General features: G+C 38.0%; 1 protein-coding gene across 1 annotated transcript in view; it reads right to left on the bottom strand.

Moving 5' to 3' along the window:
* Window positions 1-16,100, bottom strand: part of RIT2 (Ras-like without CAAX 2) — a 124,022-nt gene that overhangs the window by 17,239 nt on the left and 90,683 nt on the right. The gene's annotated exons all lie outside the window — the stretch shown is intronic.

Below are 16,100 nucleotides of genomic sequence, written 5' to 3'. Positions count from 1 at the left end.
GGGGAGGGGGGGGGGGGGGGGGGGGGGAAGGAAAAAAAAAAAAAAAAAAAAAGAAAAAAAAAGGGAAAAAAAAGAAAGCTGTGAAAGACAACCCTTTCGTTTGTGTGCTTTGCATCGCCACCTGCCAACCTCAGGCCTTCTGATCTCCTCTCAGTGAACCGTAGAGGCAGCAGTTGGAAAGATCAGATATACGCTCAGGGCAATCTGTCAGAAACTACTTCGTCACATTTCCCAACACTAAAACCCGTGGAAATAAAATCTATGTGTTTAAAACTGTAACTGCCCCATATATGGGAGAACTACTCTTTTAACACAGAAAAAAAGCACTGAACACAGCTCCTTCCCGGACATTTTTTTTTTTTAACATCACTAAAAAATTAGCATTTTTTTTTATCTCCCTTAAGCATCTGTACCTTGTTTGTTTGCCCCTGGCAACACAGTTGTAATGTCATTCTCAAGAGAGTACACTGAATTCCATTACACAAAAAATGAAATAAAAAATGGCAGAACAAACCAACAGATAAATCAAACGATTATTATTTAATTCATTTAAATATATTATTTGTCTATGTTTTGCCACAGAATCAGCCTTATTTGGGCCACTATTTGACTACACTTTGTTTTTTCTAAGAGATGAGACAGACAAATGGTGTGTGTTTTGTATTTTTTTTTAAACTAAGTGTTGAAGTTTAAAAAAAAAAGGTTATATGTGAGTATGCATAGACTGCCCTTGAAAAGAATTTGTGATCAAACTTCTAACTTTTTTGTCCTGTAATACTTCTATATACCACATACAATATGCTATATAACATATCTCCTTTCAAGTTCAAAGCACTCTGCAGATATCCAATTAGGTTTTATATCAACCTGTTTTATGGTATAATCTTACCATACGTGTCAAATCCAGTGATAAGCATCCAAAGTATATTTGGATAATGAGGAATAGACAGAAGGAAATAAAATAGGTTTTGATCTATACTGTCATCCTTAAAATAATTCACAAGCTGTATTAAATTGCACATTCCAGCTGCAATTGTAGCCACCACTCAAAAGCACAGTATAATGTCATACCTGTTTACCTGTAGAGTTAACAGACTCCCAATTTTTTTATTTAGCCTATGGGGTGGATATGCTCTCTATCCTGCCACGCACTAAGCGGACTGTTTTCTTTTCATTCAGACCTCATTTCACATGGGTCACGTACAGGAATAAGCTTGGCATCTCGTCCGAGTCTGTACAATGAAACCACCATGTACTGGCAGAATTTGGCAGATTTGGGCAGTTTTTGTTGGAAAGAAGCTAGGCATTATAATGAGGTCAGGACTGAATTGTACTGGCAAGGCTTACGTTGGGATGTTTTCACAGCATTTCTCCAAACTGCTCTTGAGTACAGAGGTTTCAGTGAGTTTCTGTACTTCCATGATGCCTAAAGGTACTCACATCTTTTGAAAGATAAATTTAAAAATGATTGAGTAATTACCCAGGCAACATAATGTCTTTGGCAGTCCTCACTATGCAATGCTCTTCCATGGTGCTCAGAGATTCATAAATGTACTGACTGACCAGGCTGCCTAATATAGTTTCAGTAACGTAATTTCTTTCATCTTGTGCTAGAAAGTAGCATGTTGTTAAAATAATTATCAAGTCCAGCCACCCTTCAGAATACCACGGCCTCTGAATAATGTAGTTTCTCTTAAATTTATGCAAGGTGAATTCAGCTCTGCGAGCATATCACTGGAATTCCCGCTCATTACTGAAGTAAAATTTAACATACTGTTTTGAGTTTGTGTGGCAAGGTTTTGGTAGTGGGGTGGGATGGGGAGGGCTACAGGAGCGGCTTCTGTAAGAAGCTGCTAGAAGCTTCCCTTATGTCCAACAAAGCCAATGCCAGCCGGCTCCAAGATGGACCCACGGCTGGCCAAGGCGGAGCCCATCAGTGACGGAGGTAGTGCCTCTGGGAGAACACAGGTTAGAAGGTAAAAAAAGTTGCTGGGGCACAGAAATGGCAGCCAGAGAGGAGTGAGAACATGTGAGAGCAACAACCCTGCAGACCCCCAGGTCAGTGCAGAAGGAGGGGGAGCAGATGCTCCAGGTGCTGGAGCAGAGATTCCCCTGCAGCCCGTGGGGAAGACCATGGTGAGGCAGGCTGTCCCCCTGCAGCCTGGGGAGGACCCTACACCAGAGCAGGGGGATGCCCAAAGGAGGCTGGGACTCCATGGGAAGCCTGTGCTGGAGCAGGCTCCTGGCAGGACCTGCGGATCTGTGGAGAGAGGAGCCCATGCTGGAGCAGGTTTGCTGGCAGGACCCAGTTTGCTGGAGCAGTCTGTGCCTGAAGGACTGCAGCGCAGGGAAGGGACCCACACTGGAGCAGTTCATGAAGAACTGCAGCCCGTGGGAAGGACCCACATTGGAGAAGTTCGTGAAGGACTGTCTCCCGTGGGAAGGACCCCACGCTGGAGCAGGGGCCGAGTGAGGAGTCCTCCCCCTGAGGAGGAAGGAGCGGCAGAGACAAGGTGTGATGAACTGATCCCAAACCCCAGTCCCTGTCCCCCTGCACTGCTGGAGAGGGGGGTTAGGTAGAGAATCTGGGAGTGAAGCTGTGCCTGGGAAGAAGGGAGGGGTGGGGGAAGGTGTTTTAATATTTGGTTTTATTTCTCATTACCCTACTCTGGCTTGATTGGCAATAAATTAAGTTAATTTTCCTTCAGTCAAGTCTGTTTTGCCCATGACAGTAATTGGTTGAGTGATCTCTCCCTGTTCTTATCTCAGCCCACAAGCCCTTTGTTATATTTTCTTTCCCCTGTCCGGTTGAGGACCAAGGACACCTTCCACTAGACCAGGTTGCTCAAAGCCCCATCCAACCTGGCCTTGAACACTGCCAGGGATGGGGCAGCCACAACTCCTCTGTGCAACCTATTCCAGTGCCTCACCACCCTCACAGTAAAGAATTTTTTCCTAATACCTAATCTAAATCTACCGTCTTTCAGTTTAAAACCATTACCCCTCATCCTATCACCACACTCCCTGTTAAAGAGTCCCTCCCCATCTTTCCTGTAGCTCCCTTTAGGTACTGGAAGGCTGCTGGAAGGTCTCCCTGGAGCCTTCTCTTCTCCAGGCTAAACAAACCCAACTCCCTCAGTCTGTCCTTTTTCTTTCATCTCCATGTCTTGCTGATACTTTCAAAATTTACTATCTATTTTGGTATCTCCATTGTTTGGCTTATGATTTGAGAACCGCTGACTGGTCCTAATTTTCAAAGGTCTTTTTTAAACAAAAGATGCTTTCTAAATATCCCCTGGGGGGGGGGAAATCTCCAAATCTACTGTACATGGATTTTTTTCTTTCATTTACTCATCAGTGACTTAACTTCACTCTCTCTACAATTGTATTACTGACCTGTAATACTTAGAGTGAGGCCAATAAGAAGTGCTTTTGAAAATCAAGCCACATATCACACATATATCATCATCAGAGTCACTTTAAAATCAATGACAGTCATCAGTCACCCAAAGAAAACCTAATCAACCAAACAAAGGTCAAAAAGACACTCACTTGTATCTGGCCAGTTCCACGTGGTGTCATGCATATTGTTAAAAAAAAATAAATTAAAATGATAGAGGCAATTAGGTAGCAATATTAAGTCTTTTATCAGGAAAGATTTAATCTTGACCATATTTTCTTTTTATTTTGTGCAGCTTTTGTGATGCATTCTACAGAGTGTGTTTTCACTTGCCTATTTCCCGCCACCCTCCCCCCCCTAATCTTTTCAGAAAATTAGAGGCATGGAGCACAAGAAAAGGAAGAAAAGTAGAGTATTTTAGAGGTAATGTAGATCATCTCTGGATCTGGTGAGTTTTCTTAACATAGAAACATGTCGCCCTCCATTTCCCATTGTAAGTAATTGTGGTTATCAGATAAAGCAGTCATCAAAAGGTGTTTTGTGAACCACTGTGCTTATATAAAGCAAGCTGCTGCTTTGTCACTGAAAGAAATTCACAATCATCCATTTTGTATAACTAGTCAGACTAAATTTCTTCACAGTCTATAGATCTGCTTTCTAAGCCTTGCAGATATGTCCTTTAAAGCAAAAGCTTCCGTCCCACAAAGGTAAATGTGCTGAATTTTGACCTCTAGGACTATGCTTGCAGCAATACCAATAATGATACCAATAAGTAGCTCTTTCCACTGCCACAGCTTACGCAGTTTTGGACTCATTAAGTCTCAACTTGCACCTATTTATTTATTATGGGTGCCTCTACTCAAAGATTAAGAAATAGAGGTGCCAACAGACATGCAAGCTGCTTCTGTATTTTTCTCATTACCACAGTCTCGAATGCATATAATATGTAGACATAATACTATATAATATTTATAGACTTTAAGGTACAATTAACTAATCAGACCTCCTGTAGAATAACACAGGCTATAGGGTTTCATTTGTCTCAGTGGCTTGTGTTAAAAATCATCTGCAAAGGAAAGTATCCAACCTTGGCAGGAAGGAGACAAGAGAAGGAGAAGCTTCTGTGATGGCACGCTGCAGTGGTCAAGCACTGCTGAAAATGCTGAGCATCATTTCAAATATGAATGGGTTTTAACTGTAATCGAATTGAGCTATTGCTGCTTGTTTCAATGCTGGCTACAGTAAACATTAGCGTGGATTTTGCCCCCATCTCTATTCCCCCTGGGGTATTTAAACTCTGCAATCAAGTCACCTCTCAACCTTCTGTTTAATAAGGCTCTTTAACATTGAGCTCTTTAAGTCTTTCATAGTACTATGTGTCCTGCAGGCCTCATCCCTGGGATGATATATATTTTATGAAATGAAAAAAGAATTTTTTTTTTATTTTTTTTTTTACCCATTCTGGTTTAATAGCACTGTGATACAGAAGCTGCTTTAGCAGTCAAAAAACCACAGACATAGTAGTATTGGACAATTGGATTGAACACAACTTGATTCTAAAGCAAAGCACTGTGTGAAAATGGGTAGATCTTTCATTACAGCAGTATCTAGAGACTGAAGCCAGTGTTGGGCTAGATTTCATATGCCATAATCAGACACAGCCTTGAGACTGGTGGACTTAGTCTACAGAGGCCAAGGAAAAGAGAGGTGAGCTAGAAAAAGACACAAAGAGATAAAATATCTTGCTTAACTCACAGAAAAGGTCTAAAAGAGGGCTGAGAATAAAAAGTAGCTCTTCTGACTCCTTGTGGATTGCCCCTACTGCTTCCCTTTTGCTTTAAATTAATTTGTGAATGTGTTCTATAAACACTGACGCCTGAGATCAAGATCTCTTTTGCTCAGTCACCGTGCTGGTGTATAGCCCTTTGGATTTTTCTAGTGGGTATGTCTGATTTTGCTCTCAGAGCTGCAGCGTTTGACTGGTCTTGGACATATTACCTATATGTCTCTGAAGCATAAATGAGGACAGCATAGAAAGAGCAGTGGTGATTGATTCTCCCTCCTCACCAAAGCCAGCATCTTCTCTGCAGTAGTAGCCAGCTGCTGTCAGAAGAGGACCTGGAAACCCCACGTTAAACAGGCTGGATGCATTATAGCACACATTGTTGGGTGGGTTTTTTTGTTCTTTTTTCTATATAATATGTAATATACAGACCGCTCCTGATACTTACATCGGGGCTTTACTGCCTTTACTCTCCTCCTCAAATTGTGCCCTACTATATGGGTGTGGAAAAACAGCTGGAAGTATTTCACTTTTTCCCAGCGAACATACTTAGATTAATACTTGTTTTGTAAACTACCTGTCAACACACTTTCTAAGGATGGTTAGCGAGTGGATGGAGAGGACTTCAAGAAATGGCTTGTACTGGAGAGTATCCCCATTATCAAAAACTTTCAAACGACAAGAATGGCAAACTGTTTACTGTTAATGCGTGATCACAAAAGCTACATCAAGAGACTATGACAGGCAGCCCCTGAGGCAGGGAACAAACTGTATCGACCATTTATTGACTTATGCAGACTGCCTTTTAGGTAAGATTTTTGTTTGAGAAATTACTTACCCAGGCTATATCTATCCCAATAAATAAAATGGACTGGTGACCATTCTCTAATTCTAAATTTATACAGCTGAACTTTCTCTGTACCCCAAAGAAACATCCCCTTGCCTATACTGCCTAGTAGAAGTAGCCCGTAGCCTTACCCCGCTCCAAATCACCTGTGGGCATCATACTGGGAGCTGCTACCTCCCATGCATCAAGACTTCTGAGTAAGCATGCTAGCTATTATACAGCACAAATAACTATGGATCAGTGCCCGAGCCCACTCCTTGGCCCTAACCATAAATGTCAGAAGATATCTTGGACCAATCTGTGTCGTTATGCTTATCTGAGATAAGCTGTTCCTGACAAACTGAGGTCACACAAACTTGGCTCCAGAGGTACCTACAGTATGGACCCACTCACTCTAGGATCTTGTTATAATTAGTAGACACAGTGTTAAACCACCCTCTGGAGATGCCTTCCCTGATTGTGAAGAGGCTGAGAGACAGGCTGCCTCCCAGCCTCAGATATCTCATTACAAGTAGGATGAATTGCCGTCCGAGCGTGGTGTGTGCCGTGGAACGCCTTGGATTGTTGTGGCAGATATTTGGGTGGATTTTCTTTAGCTTGTTACTATACTTGTTGCTCAAGACTGCCGTCAGGGGAGAGAGGACAAAGAAGAGCTGCAGACACTTGGATGATACATGGTGATGTGCAAACTCACTCATTAGTCCAGGCAGAGGTCTCTGAGCAGTTCCCAAGAGTGTCTTCCACTCAGGAGACCTAGTACTAGTATGACTGTTGCTATTATCATCATCATTATTATTATTATTATTGCTATCTTTGTTGTTATTACTACTCATTTACTCTAGTTAAAAGCAGAAAGGCAGTCACTTTTGTGGACTTAACTGTAGACACTACCAAGTTTTTGTTCCTGGTATTTGCAATTATAAAGCACATACTTGCTTTAAGACTACAGCATTTTTCCTCACTCCTCTGGTACACCCTATCAGCTATTTCCCCTGCCTGATATAGCCTTTTTACAGTGTATTTCTGTCTTATCCTTACCTTCTCATATAAAAATAGGTGCTGAAGGCTTAGGGATGTGTATTTTACAGCTATACTGGGTTTGATGGGTGCTCTAAGAGATTCATTTAACATATGAGTCTGAGCAACTCTAGTAACAACCAATATCCAATAAAGCTGATAGAATTATTATTTGTTGCACTTTTAGTATGGGAAAATGTTTCACAATGTGCGATATACCCTGATTCATGTCCTGTCATTTATCAAGAGACATCTTCTTATTAGACCTTGTTAACCAGAAAATAAACTTTTTTTCCACTTTATGGGGAGTAAAACATGATAAATAATAACGGGAGAAATAACTGTCAAGCAATTTACAAATGATAAGTTGTGAAAATACGGCACCTTGATGGTTTCTCCTAGGAAAACATATGCTGCAGCAGTACCATGAGTCAGAAGGTGCTTTGCTTATTAGGTATAAAGTAAGTGTGGATGGACAAATATCAGCTTAAAGCTCAAGTTCAAGTCGAATGAGTCTAAAGTCAAACATGGTGTTAAAATCTTGTGCTAGGTAGCCAAGAAAAGTTATGCAGAGATGAGTCAGGAGATGGCTGTTGGCAGCGCTGAGCTGGATATAGCAGGCACCTTTGTAGCCTAAAAATTTCTAAATGCTTCAATATACAGAAGCCACCCTAGACTCCTCTGTGTGCCATGAAACTGCCTCCCACCTCATTCTCACTGGGTAAGTGATGCTTAGCCAGTCCCTTAGGGTTTGCGCAGTGCTTGGGAAGCAATATTAAAACTTTTCCTCAACATCAGAAAAAAAAGGATTTGCTTCACCCAAGATTACAAGAATTCTAATGTGTCCATCCCTATTTTTGTCTCTAAGAGTGAGCCAGAGTGAGAACCTTATTCTGGACACCTAATTAAACTACAAGATTTTTTTATTAGTTAAATAATGAGAAACAGCAAAGAAAATCATTAAAATAAATGAAACATATGAAGAATGCCAAGAAAGTTGTACATTTAGGCTTTATTTTCAATTATCTGGACAATGATTCAGTTATTGGAAGTCTTAAACAGGTCATTTCAATATAATCTGTGACATTCTCTGAGAATCGCTCAAACATCTTTAGTACAAAAATGTAATCTGCTGGCATTTTTCAAACATGCTTACACACATACACACACACACACACACACTTTCATAAGCATTTCCCTTTTGTTTTGGACAGGAGGAGAGAGGGAGGGAGAGAAAAAAGCTGAAAAAAGCAAGGTCATGAAAAAATAAATTTGTGAAAAAGTAACCAAACAGAAAGCAATTTGAGCTTGCTGAAATGTTGGAGGTTATGGTTTTGTATCTGTTGATTGGTTCCATAGTATCCCAGTAGAAATAGAAAATAGCTTTTCTTCTATCTTGTTTAGTGGTAATTTTCAAACGACACTGAAGATAACTTGAGTTCTCCAAAGCAAAAGATGATCCTAACAATTTACCCTTACAAGAAAGCTCTATGACCTGAAAGTACAACAACAAAATTAGAATCTTATTATAGACTTGGGACCAGTTTGGGGTGTAATGCTATTATACCAATTCTCTTCTCTGCAGGGTAACAGTGAACTAAGAAAATATTATCTATTGTCTTCAAGACTGCAGTACAGCAGAAAGGAGAAAAAAAATGAGCAAAAAATATGGCTATAGCTTTGCTAGAAAGTAAGAGTTCTTGTAGCTTTCATTACCTGCAATTTAATATATCGAGTAAAAAATACTTAGGTGGAAAGAAAAAAACAATTCCAATTTCTGAATCCTCAGCCTGGTATTTAAGTGTTTTAATTTTAATTGGTGCCATTACTTTGTTTTCCTCTGTCTGAAGATCTCATTTGCATTTTATGATTGAACTTCCATATTTCTGTTTTACATATGAAAGTTTTTTTTCCTGTGCTTTAGAGTTGACCACAAATTAAGATCTTTTGAGATACAGAATACTTAGGTTAAATCTTAGCTAAGGACCCAAAATTGAGAATATCCTTGATTCAGAATACATGCTGAATACAAAGATCTGTTTTCATCCTGTGAACTTTAAGCACTTAATTAAATTAATGGCATAATCATCCCTTGCTGCCTGTACAGTTAACAACAGGTAACAGTCAGTTCGCCTAACATCTGAACTGCTCTTTGAAGGACCTAGGCTTCCCCTCTAGTGGTGAGGAAGCCACGACTTCATCCTTAATTACATATCATATTTTAATTATCTAAAAAATGATCTAATCTAGGCTGAAGCTCATCTTTATTTATACCTTTATGAACACTCATGAAGATAGCTACTGTCATGAGATTATATTGTGAAATTTGGACCCACATCTTACTCATCCTTTGAATTGCTATCATAAATCCTGAATATCAGATGGTATATACTGACGGTTTTCTATGGACTTTGGGGAAGAAATGATAATGGATTTAAAGAGGTTTCTGTTGAATTTCTTTACTTTCATGTGCATGAAAACATCACCTTCTAAAGTATGCCTCTAATTCTTTTATAAAATTGCTGGAAACTTTGTGAGTAGGTATTTGCATTTTTTTTACAAGTGATGTATTCAATACTGAGAAATAGAAAGCTTTCATGAGCCAAAATCAAATGTCTTCATCTAGAGCATAAGTAAGTGGCTATACATTTCTCAGATCTTTATCTGAAAAGGGGAATTCCACTCCGATTTCTGAAACATATCTAATTAGATTAATGGAAAGGGAAGGGAAGGGAAAGGAAAAAGAGAAAATAGAAAAGCTTTTTTAAAGTATAGATTTGGGGATTCTATACTCTGTAAATATGTTTAATGTCTTTACGTCTACTCAGTCTAGAAATTCATATTGCAACCTAAGTATATGACTTTCTTTGCCTTTACAGTTCCAATCCTTCCTTTTCGTTTATTACTATCACTCAATATGCTTCATCTAACATCTAGCCTCTAAGAAAAAGGGAATAGATCTTGTCATATTTGTGTAAAAATTCTAATACACTTCTGGGGATATTTAAATAATGGAAGAAGTTAAAATAACATATGCAACAATCTTGACCTGGATCAGAATATAGGAGATTAGAAGTTTACTACAAATGTACTTTGCAGTTTTACTGGAGATTCTTTTTCTGAATGAAACAGGTTTTAAATTTTATGTCAGTTTCCGGATCTGTTCTACTAATCTTGTGGGATGAACTTTTATGGTGACACTGTTCTACATCCATAAAATAGGACAAATACATTTGTTGCCCCTTTGAAGTTAGATTCCTATTGATCTGCTCATATTTATGCTTGTGCCACACACATTCATAGTTTTCACATGTATTGGAACAGTTATTAACTTTCAAGTTCTTTATGACATGGGTTGTCTTGTAGCAAAACCAAGTATAGAACCTAAACGATTGAGTTTCCACTTAGTTGTTACAATAAGGATTTGGCATGGGTTTTATATCCATAAATAATATTTTTTAATCCTATCCCCTTTGCAATATAATTCTAAAATAGAATGGAATTACAGCATCATCTGGAGTGATGGAGGAAAGTTATCAAGGTTGTTCCCTAAGAAAAATGCACTGAGAATGGAAAAACTAGCTTTCTCCCACCATTATCTGCATCTGAACTTGTTATTTATTTATCTGAATCTGTATCAACTCCTTTTAAGGATAAGATGAAACTTTTTTACTGTGAAGGTGGTCAGACACTGGAACAAGTTGCCCAGAGAAGCTGTGGACTCTCTGTCCTTGGAGATATTGAAAACTGGATACGACCCTGAGCAACCTGCTCTAGTTGACTCTACTTTGAACAGGAATGTTGGACTTGACAATCTCCAGAGGTCCCTCCAAGACTCAAGTAGTCTTTGTGATTCTATGACTCTAATAAAAAGAAATTTCATTTTATTCATAAATTAGTCAGAAAGGAACACATTTTATAGTAGCTCATTGTAGTGTTCTGTTTGGAACAATAAATTCCACATACCTAAAGTAGTAAGTCATTGCAAGGATAATTTGCCAAAGGACAAACTTCTGCATAATATTATCTTTACTCCAGCTGAGAACAACTAGCTTCAACTGTACCCGGACAGAGAGAAGTCAAATGTTTTTTCCACAGTGGCAACAAGATTTAAGCCTCCCATGTTCTGAGTTTAATTTGTGTGGGGGTTTTTTGCACCATGTAAATCTGCTTTGAATCTGAAGACAAAGTATAAGTATATGCAGAACCAGAGACCAGTACATATTTGGATAAAGATAGCTCTTCAATTCTCAAGGTACACTTGAAAACAAAATCCCAGAGGGCATCCCACTAAAGTGCTGCATCAGAAATTTACAGTCTGGTATTATTCATAATCTTTGAAGAATGTAAAATTAGGAATGGGCCACTTGCAAAGGGTAAAATTAATCTAGTGTGATCAAAGAGATGGATTTTTTAGGTTTACAAGGTAAGAAGAAATCTCCCATTAATCTTGTTAATTTACTGCTCTAGTAAGTGTCATGCATCTCGGTTCATTGCTACAGAGATTACGGGGATGTATGGCTTTGACATATCCAGTTTAATTTGCCTGTATAAAACAAAACTGTGGTTCAGATATAAACATTGAGTTACACATGGCAGTCACACAAATACACAAATTAAGGTAACAAGAGCTGAAGAGTTATATCCTGGTTTTCAGCAACACATGTGCAACATCTCAGAGACGATCCTAGTGACCTCAATTCAAGTAACAGGTCAGGAATATCTCAAAATATGTTGTCTCTGAAATTAAAAGGTTTCTGTTTCAAAGCTTTCGCGTGGCTACGATTATTGATGATGTGTAACAACAGTTAACAGCAATGTCCAGCTGCATAATTTGCCTGAGTTTTCTACACCGTGTGGGCCATTGTACACACAAAGTAAACAAATGGCCCCTTCCCTTGAGAATTTACACAAAGTGGTATCCCAAAGAATGAAACAGAAAGTGAAGAAATGAGATTAAGAAAATGCTGTCCTAAGTGTACACAAGACACTGACATTTTCAAAGGTCTACTGCATAAGCTTTCCTGTTCTTTTTGTCATCACTGAGTGGAAAAAAATACTGAGATGAACACAGGAAGTTTATTTAATAAGAATATCTTTGTTATTGCTTTTCTCTTAGATAATCCATTTCTGTGTGTGCATTGTGTGAGTAATTCCACAATTTGTCTCGCTCAGGTCAATTCTGAAACCTGCTTTCTCTTATGTATGACTTTTGAGTTCACTCACTAAATCTCTCTTCACCCTTTATTTTACATAAATGAGGGATTTACATTAGCTCAGCACTCTGCAGCACTGTTCGCTAGCAACACCACTTTTCTTGTCATTTGTTTTCCATGAAGCAAAGCAAAACTGTCAGGATATTACAAGAACTGTTTCAAGTCTCATTTTGTAAAATTACCATCGTTTAATGTTTTTAAGTACTTATAAAGTACCTGGTACTATATGAGCTAGATATAGAAGAAGAAGATAACTAATAGTCTGTCAACTATTTTTAAAACTCTCTGAAAAGTATATTTAGTTGTTAAATAAAATAAATCAAAAGAGAAGAATGTGTTCCCCTTTTATAAAAAAAAGGTCAAAATACATTTTGGTCAATAAAGCATGTATTCAAAGATATAAATATTTAGCTGTTAAAATTATATTTTTTCTTATTATTACCCTCCCTCTCTATTTTCTGTTCACCTAAGAGTTTTAAATTGCCGATATCACTGCTCAGTCAGGCACTATGGTGGTGTTTGAGGTTGTACACGCACGGGTGGAGGTGCCTGGTGATGGAGGGTACTAACATAAGTTACCTGGTTCCACGAGTGAAGTTCAAGTCCAAACATGTGCTTTTGTTGCCAGATTTAATTTGCTGGCACCACACCTCTGCTAAGAAGCCCCATTTACTGAACTAAGATGCTTGGACCTATGCTATTTCAGTGACTACCACTTTTATGCTATGAAGATACAGCCCAAGTAACTTCTCATTAAAATTAGTAGTTGTTACCATCCTTCCATCATCTATGTTGTATCTTTCTTGCTGTTCTTTTTGTTTTTCTGCAAGTGCTTCAAAGTTTTCTCTCTGCACATATGCTCCCAAGCCTTACAGCCCTTCTTTCTCTTATATTGTGCCATTCTTTTCACACTGTGAAACCACCGGTTCCTTTTGCTAAGGTTTTCTACTTACTATTGACTACAACCAGTCACGTTATTCAATGCAATTTAAGTGTTTGATGCATGTAGCCTGTCCTCTATTTCTCTGCTTGCAAACACATCCCGAGCAGAGTCATCATTTGTCATTGTACACCAGCAATCTGCAGCCATCAATTTGCAAGGTAAGGTTTGTTCCTGAATTGTTTATCTCAGCAATTACATACTTTGAATTCAAGGAGTGTAATTTCTAAATCAAAGGAAAGAAACTGAGTTCGAGAAGGAAAAGTTTGGGGGACCTTGGGCTAGGAATCTGGTTCCCAGGTCTCTCTCTGGGATAAAGGGAGGTTTTGCTGTTGCTATTCATATTTCTTCCTAGTCAAAGCAGCTTGACTGATTTAATATTTTTACACTGAATCTTGTTTGAGACAAAGTATTGGTGATTTTTATTTGATCAGTGTCAGGATAATTAACAGTACCTGTTCTTCTCCATTTCTATTGACTACCTGTAGGAAAACAAAACTAGAAATTCCTGGGTTTCAAATAGTTATTTTTTCTTTCGAGCATTAAAAGCATAGCCACTACTAAAAATGAGCAACTTAAAACCTTTTACAGCCTAAAACTGGAATTGAAATTCCTAAACCAGGAATGCATCCACCTGGAGTTCAGGACATCATTTAAGATGAGCAGCTCATGTGACTGAAATGTTGTTAAATTCTGACCACATTGCTATCAAGTAATTTGCTGTAAAGAAAAATCTGTTTGGGAAACATGTAGATATGATAAGGAAAAAAAGATTTCCAATTAATGGTATCAACTCTCTCTATTCTGTTTTCTCCCCCTTTTTATAGGACACATTGTGAGAGGAAAAGATATACCCAAACAAACCAGTAAATTAATAAATCATCTGGCAAAAGAATAAAACCTTATCAAATGATTGAAATTGCTTTTAAATTTTATTCCAGCAAAACAATTCACAATATTATTTTGTTGCATGACTAAAGGTCGACCTTGAGCAGTTGAAGTCATGAGGTTGCTGCATACCCAAAGCATATATTAATTGCCCTATAAAAGAAACTCTTGTCTCACAGCTTAAATTAAGACTTGTTACCATGAAAATTTTGAGTTACATCATTCATGAACTATCCTTTGTGGTGGGATTCTTCTGATCAAATGTTAATCTCTTTAATGGAGACCTCAGCATCAGAATTACTCTTACAAGACTCCCTGTCTATTAAGAGAGAGAAATAAGCCCTTCTAGGATGCGTTCCATCCCATCATAAGATAAATGTCTAAAACACTTAAAGAAAAGGATGTGTAGTACTGTCTTTTTTTGCCAGTAACCTACCTTTTAAAAATTCACCCTAGCCTTTTACTCCTCTAAGTTATATGGTACATGATTTGCAACACTTGGTTGTACAGATATTTTGATATGTAGTCCAATGAGTCAAGATTATTGTTCATACCTATTGCAAGCAGAGGTAAATCATTACCCCACTTTTCCTTTCTTCATAGTATAGTGCCATACTTTATTGCACTGCATTGAACTGAAGTTCATAGCCTTGTTTAGGTCCTCTAATATTTTTTCCCCCCAGAAATACTAAATAACTAAAATTTCAGAAATACCAAATACTAAAATACTTCCTCCTGTACACAGGGGAGATATACACTATAACACGAAAACTGTGGTGAAAACAAATATACTGATGCACAGATTTGGATCAGACTGTATGAAGAAAAAAATTATTTTTTTGTTCTATATCATACAGCAATAAAAATAGTGGTAAATAAAAATTACATATATTTCATGTTCGCACACATACACACCTACCAATATATATTTATTTTTCAACTCTCAGTTACTCATGTAGAAAGTACTTAGTAGAAAATCAGATATGTCTTGACAGGAAAAAAAAGCAGATTGTAGTTTTACAATGCTATCAGGCTTCTCTGATGAACTTCTAAAGTAATCTAGGAAAGACATGTTCATTAGAGTCTCATTACTTGGCTGGGTAATTGCTGTTCGTATCAGAAACACAAATCACAAGAAAGGCTTATTAAAACAACCTATTAAAAATCTCAGACAGACAGACTGCTCTGCAGTATCTGCCACTAAGTCATGCAAACAGTACCAAGGAAATTACAAAATTGGAAAGCCTTGTTAAGGTTATTTTGTTGTCTTTCTGCTTCTAAGAACAGGATTTCTTTTTCCTACTATTGTCTGTTTATGAATACCTTATCCCATCTAGTGTGCAGTGAGTCAAAAAATAGAATATTTATCATTTCCTACAGCAGATGATTTCACATACTAATAGGCTTTATTTAGTGCTAGGAACTTTATTCTTGCTGTTGAGTCTTTCTTTTTCTCGGTTTCATCCTCTCACTTATTAACTCTTTTTATTCTTTTCTATCTACCTGCTTTAAACTGATCATCCATCGCCACAGCTGACCACTGCCCATCACTGGTCCTCCTGCTCACCTAACCAGTTCCCCTTCCTTAGCCTCCTAATAGATGCATAAATAACAACTATAGTTCTGATTAAGCAAAACAGCTAAACACTGCTTAATATTAAGGAGTATCTCCTTGTATACCTTAATATTAAGGAAATGTTAAGTATTAGGATATCTGACTTAATATTAAGGAGATACTCCTTGTATTCCTTAATATTAAGGAGACGTTAAGTATTGCGATATTTGACTTAATATTAAAGAGATAATTTTATCTGCCCCTCATCATTAAAATACTAAAGCAAGTGTCAGTAATTATACATTGCAAACAACCCTCCTATCCAGTATTCCCCAGCACCGCTCCAATACTTTAGTGAGTGAAGAGGAGAGCTGGCACTTGTGGAATCAAACTTTTAACTCAACAACCCGGAATACCTGTCCAGAAAATACCAGAGGGACCATCTCTCCTTTTT

The sequence above is a fragment of the Haliaeetus leucocephalus genome, unplaced genomic scaffold, assembly GCF_000737465.1.
Source record: "Haliaeetus leucocephalus isolate CR32 unplaced genomic scaffold, Haliaeetus_leucocephalus-4.0 Scaffold204, whole genome shotgun sequence".
Classification (NCBI taxonomy): Eukaryota; Metazoa; Chordata; class Aves; order Accipitriformes; family Accipitridae; genus Haliaeetus; species Haliaeetus leucocephalus.
Note: the sequence above shows the minus strand (reverse complement) of the source record. Positions and strands in the feature narration are given on the sequence as shown.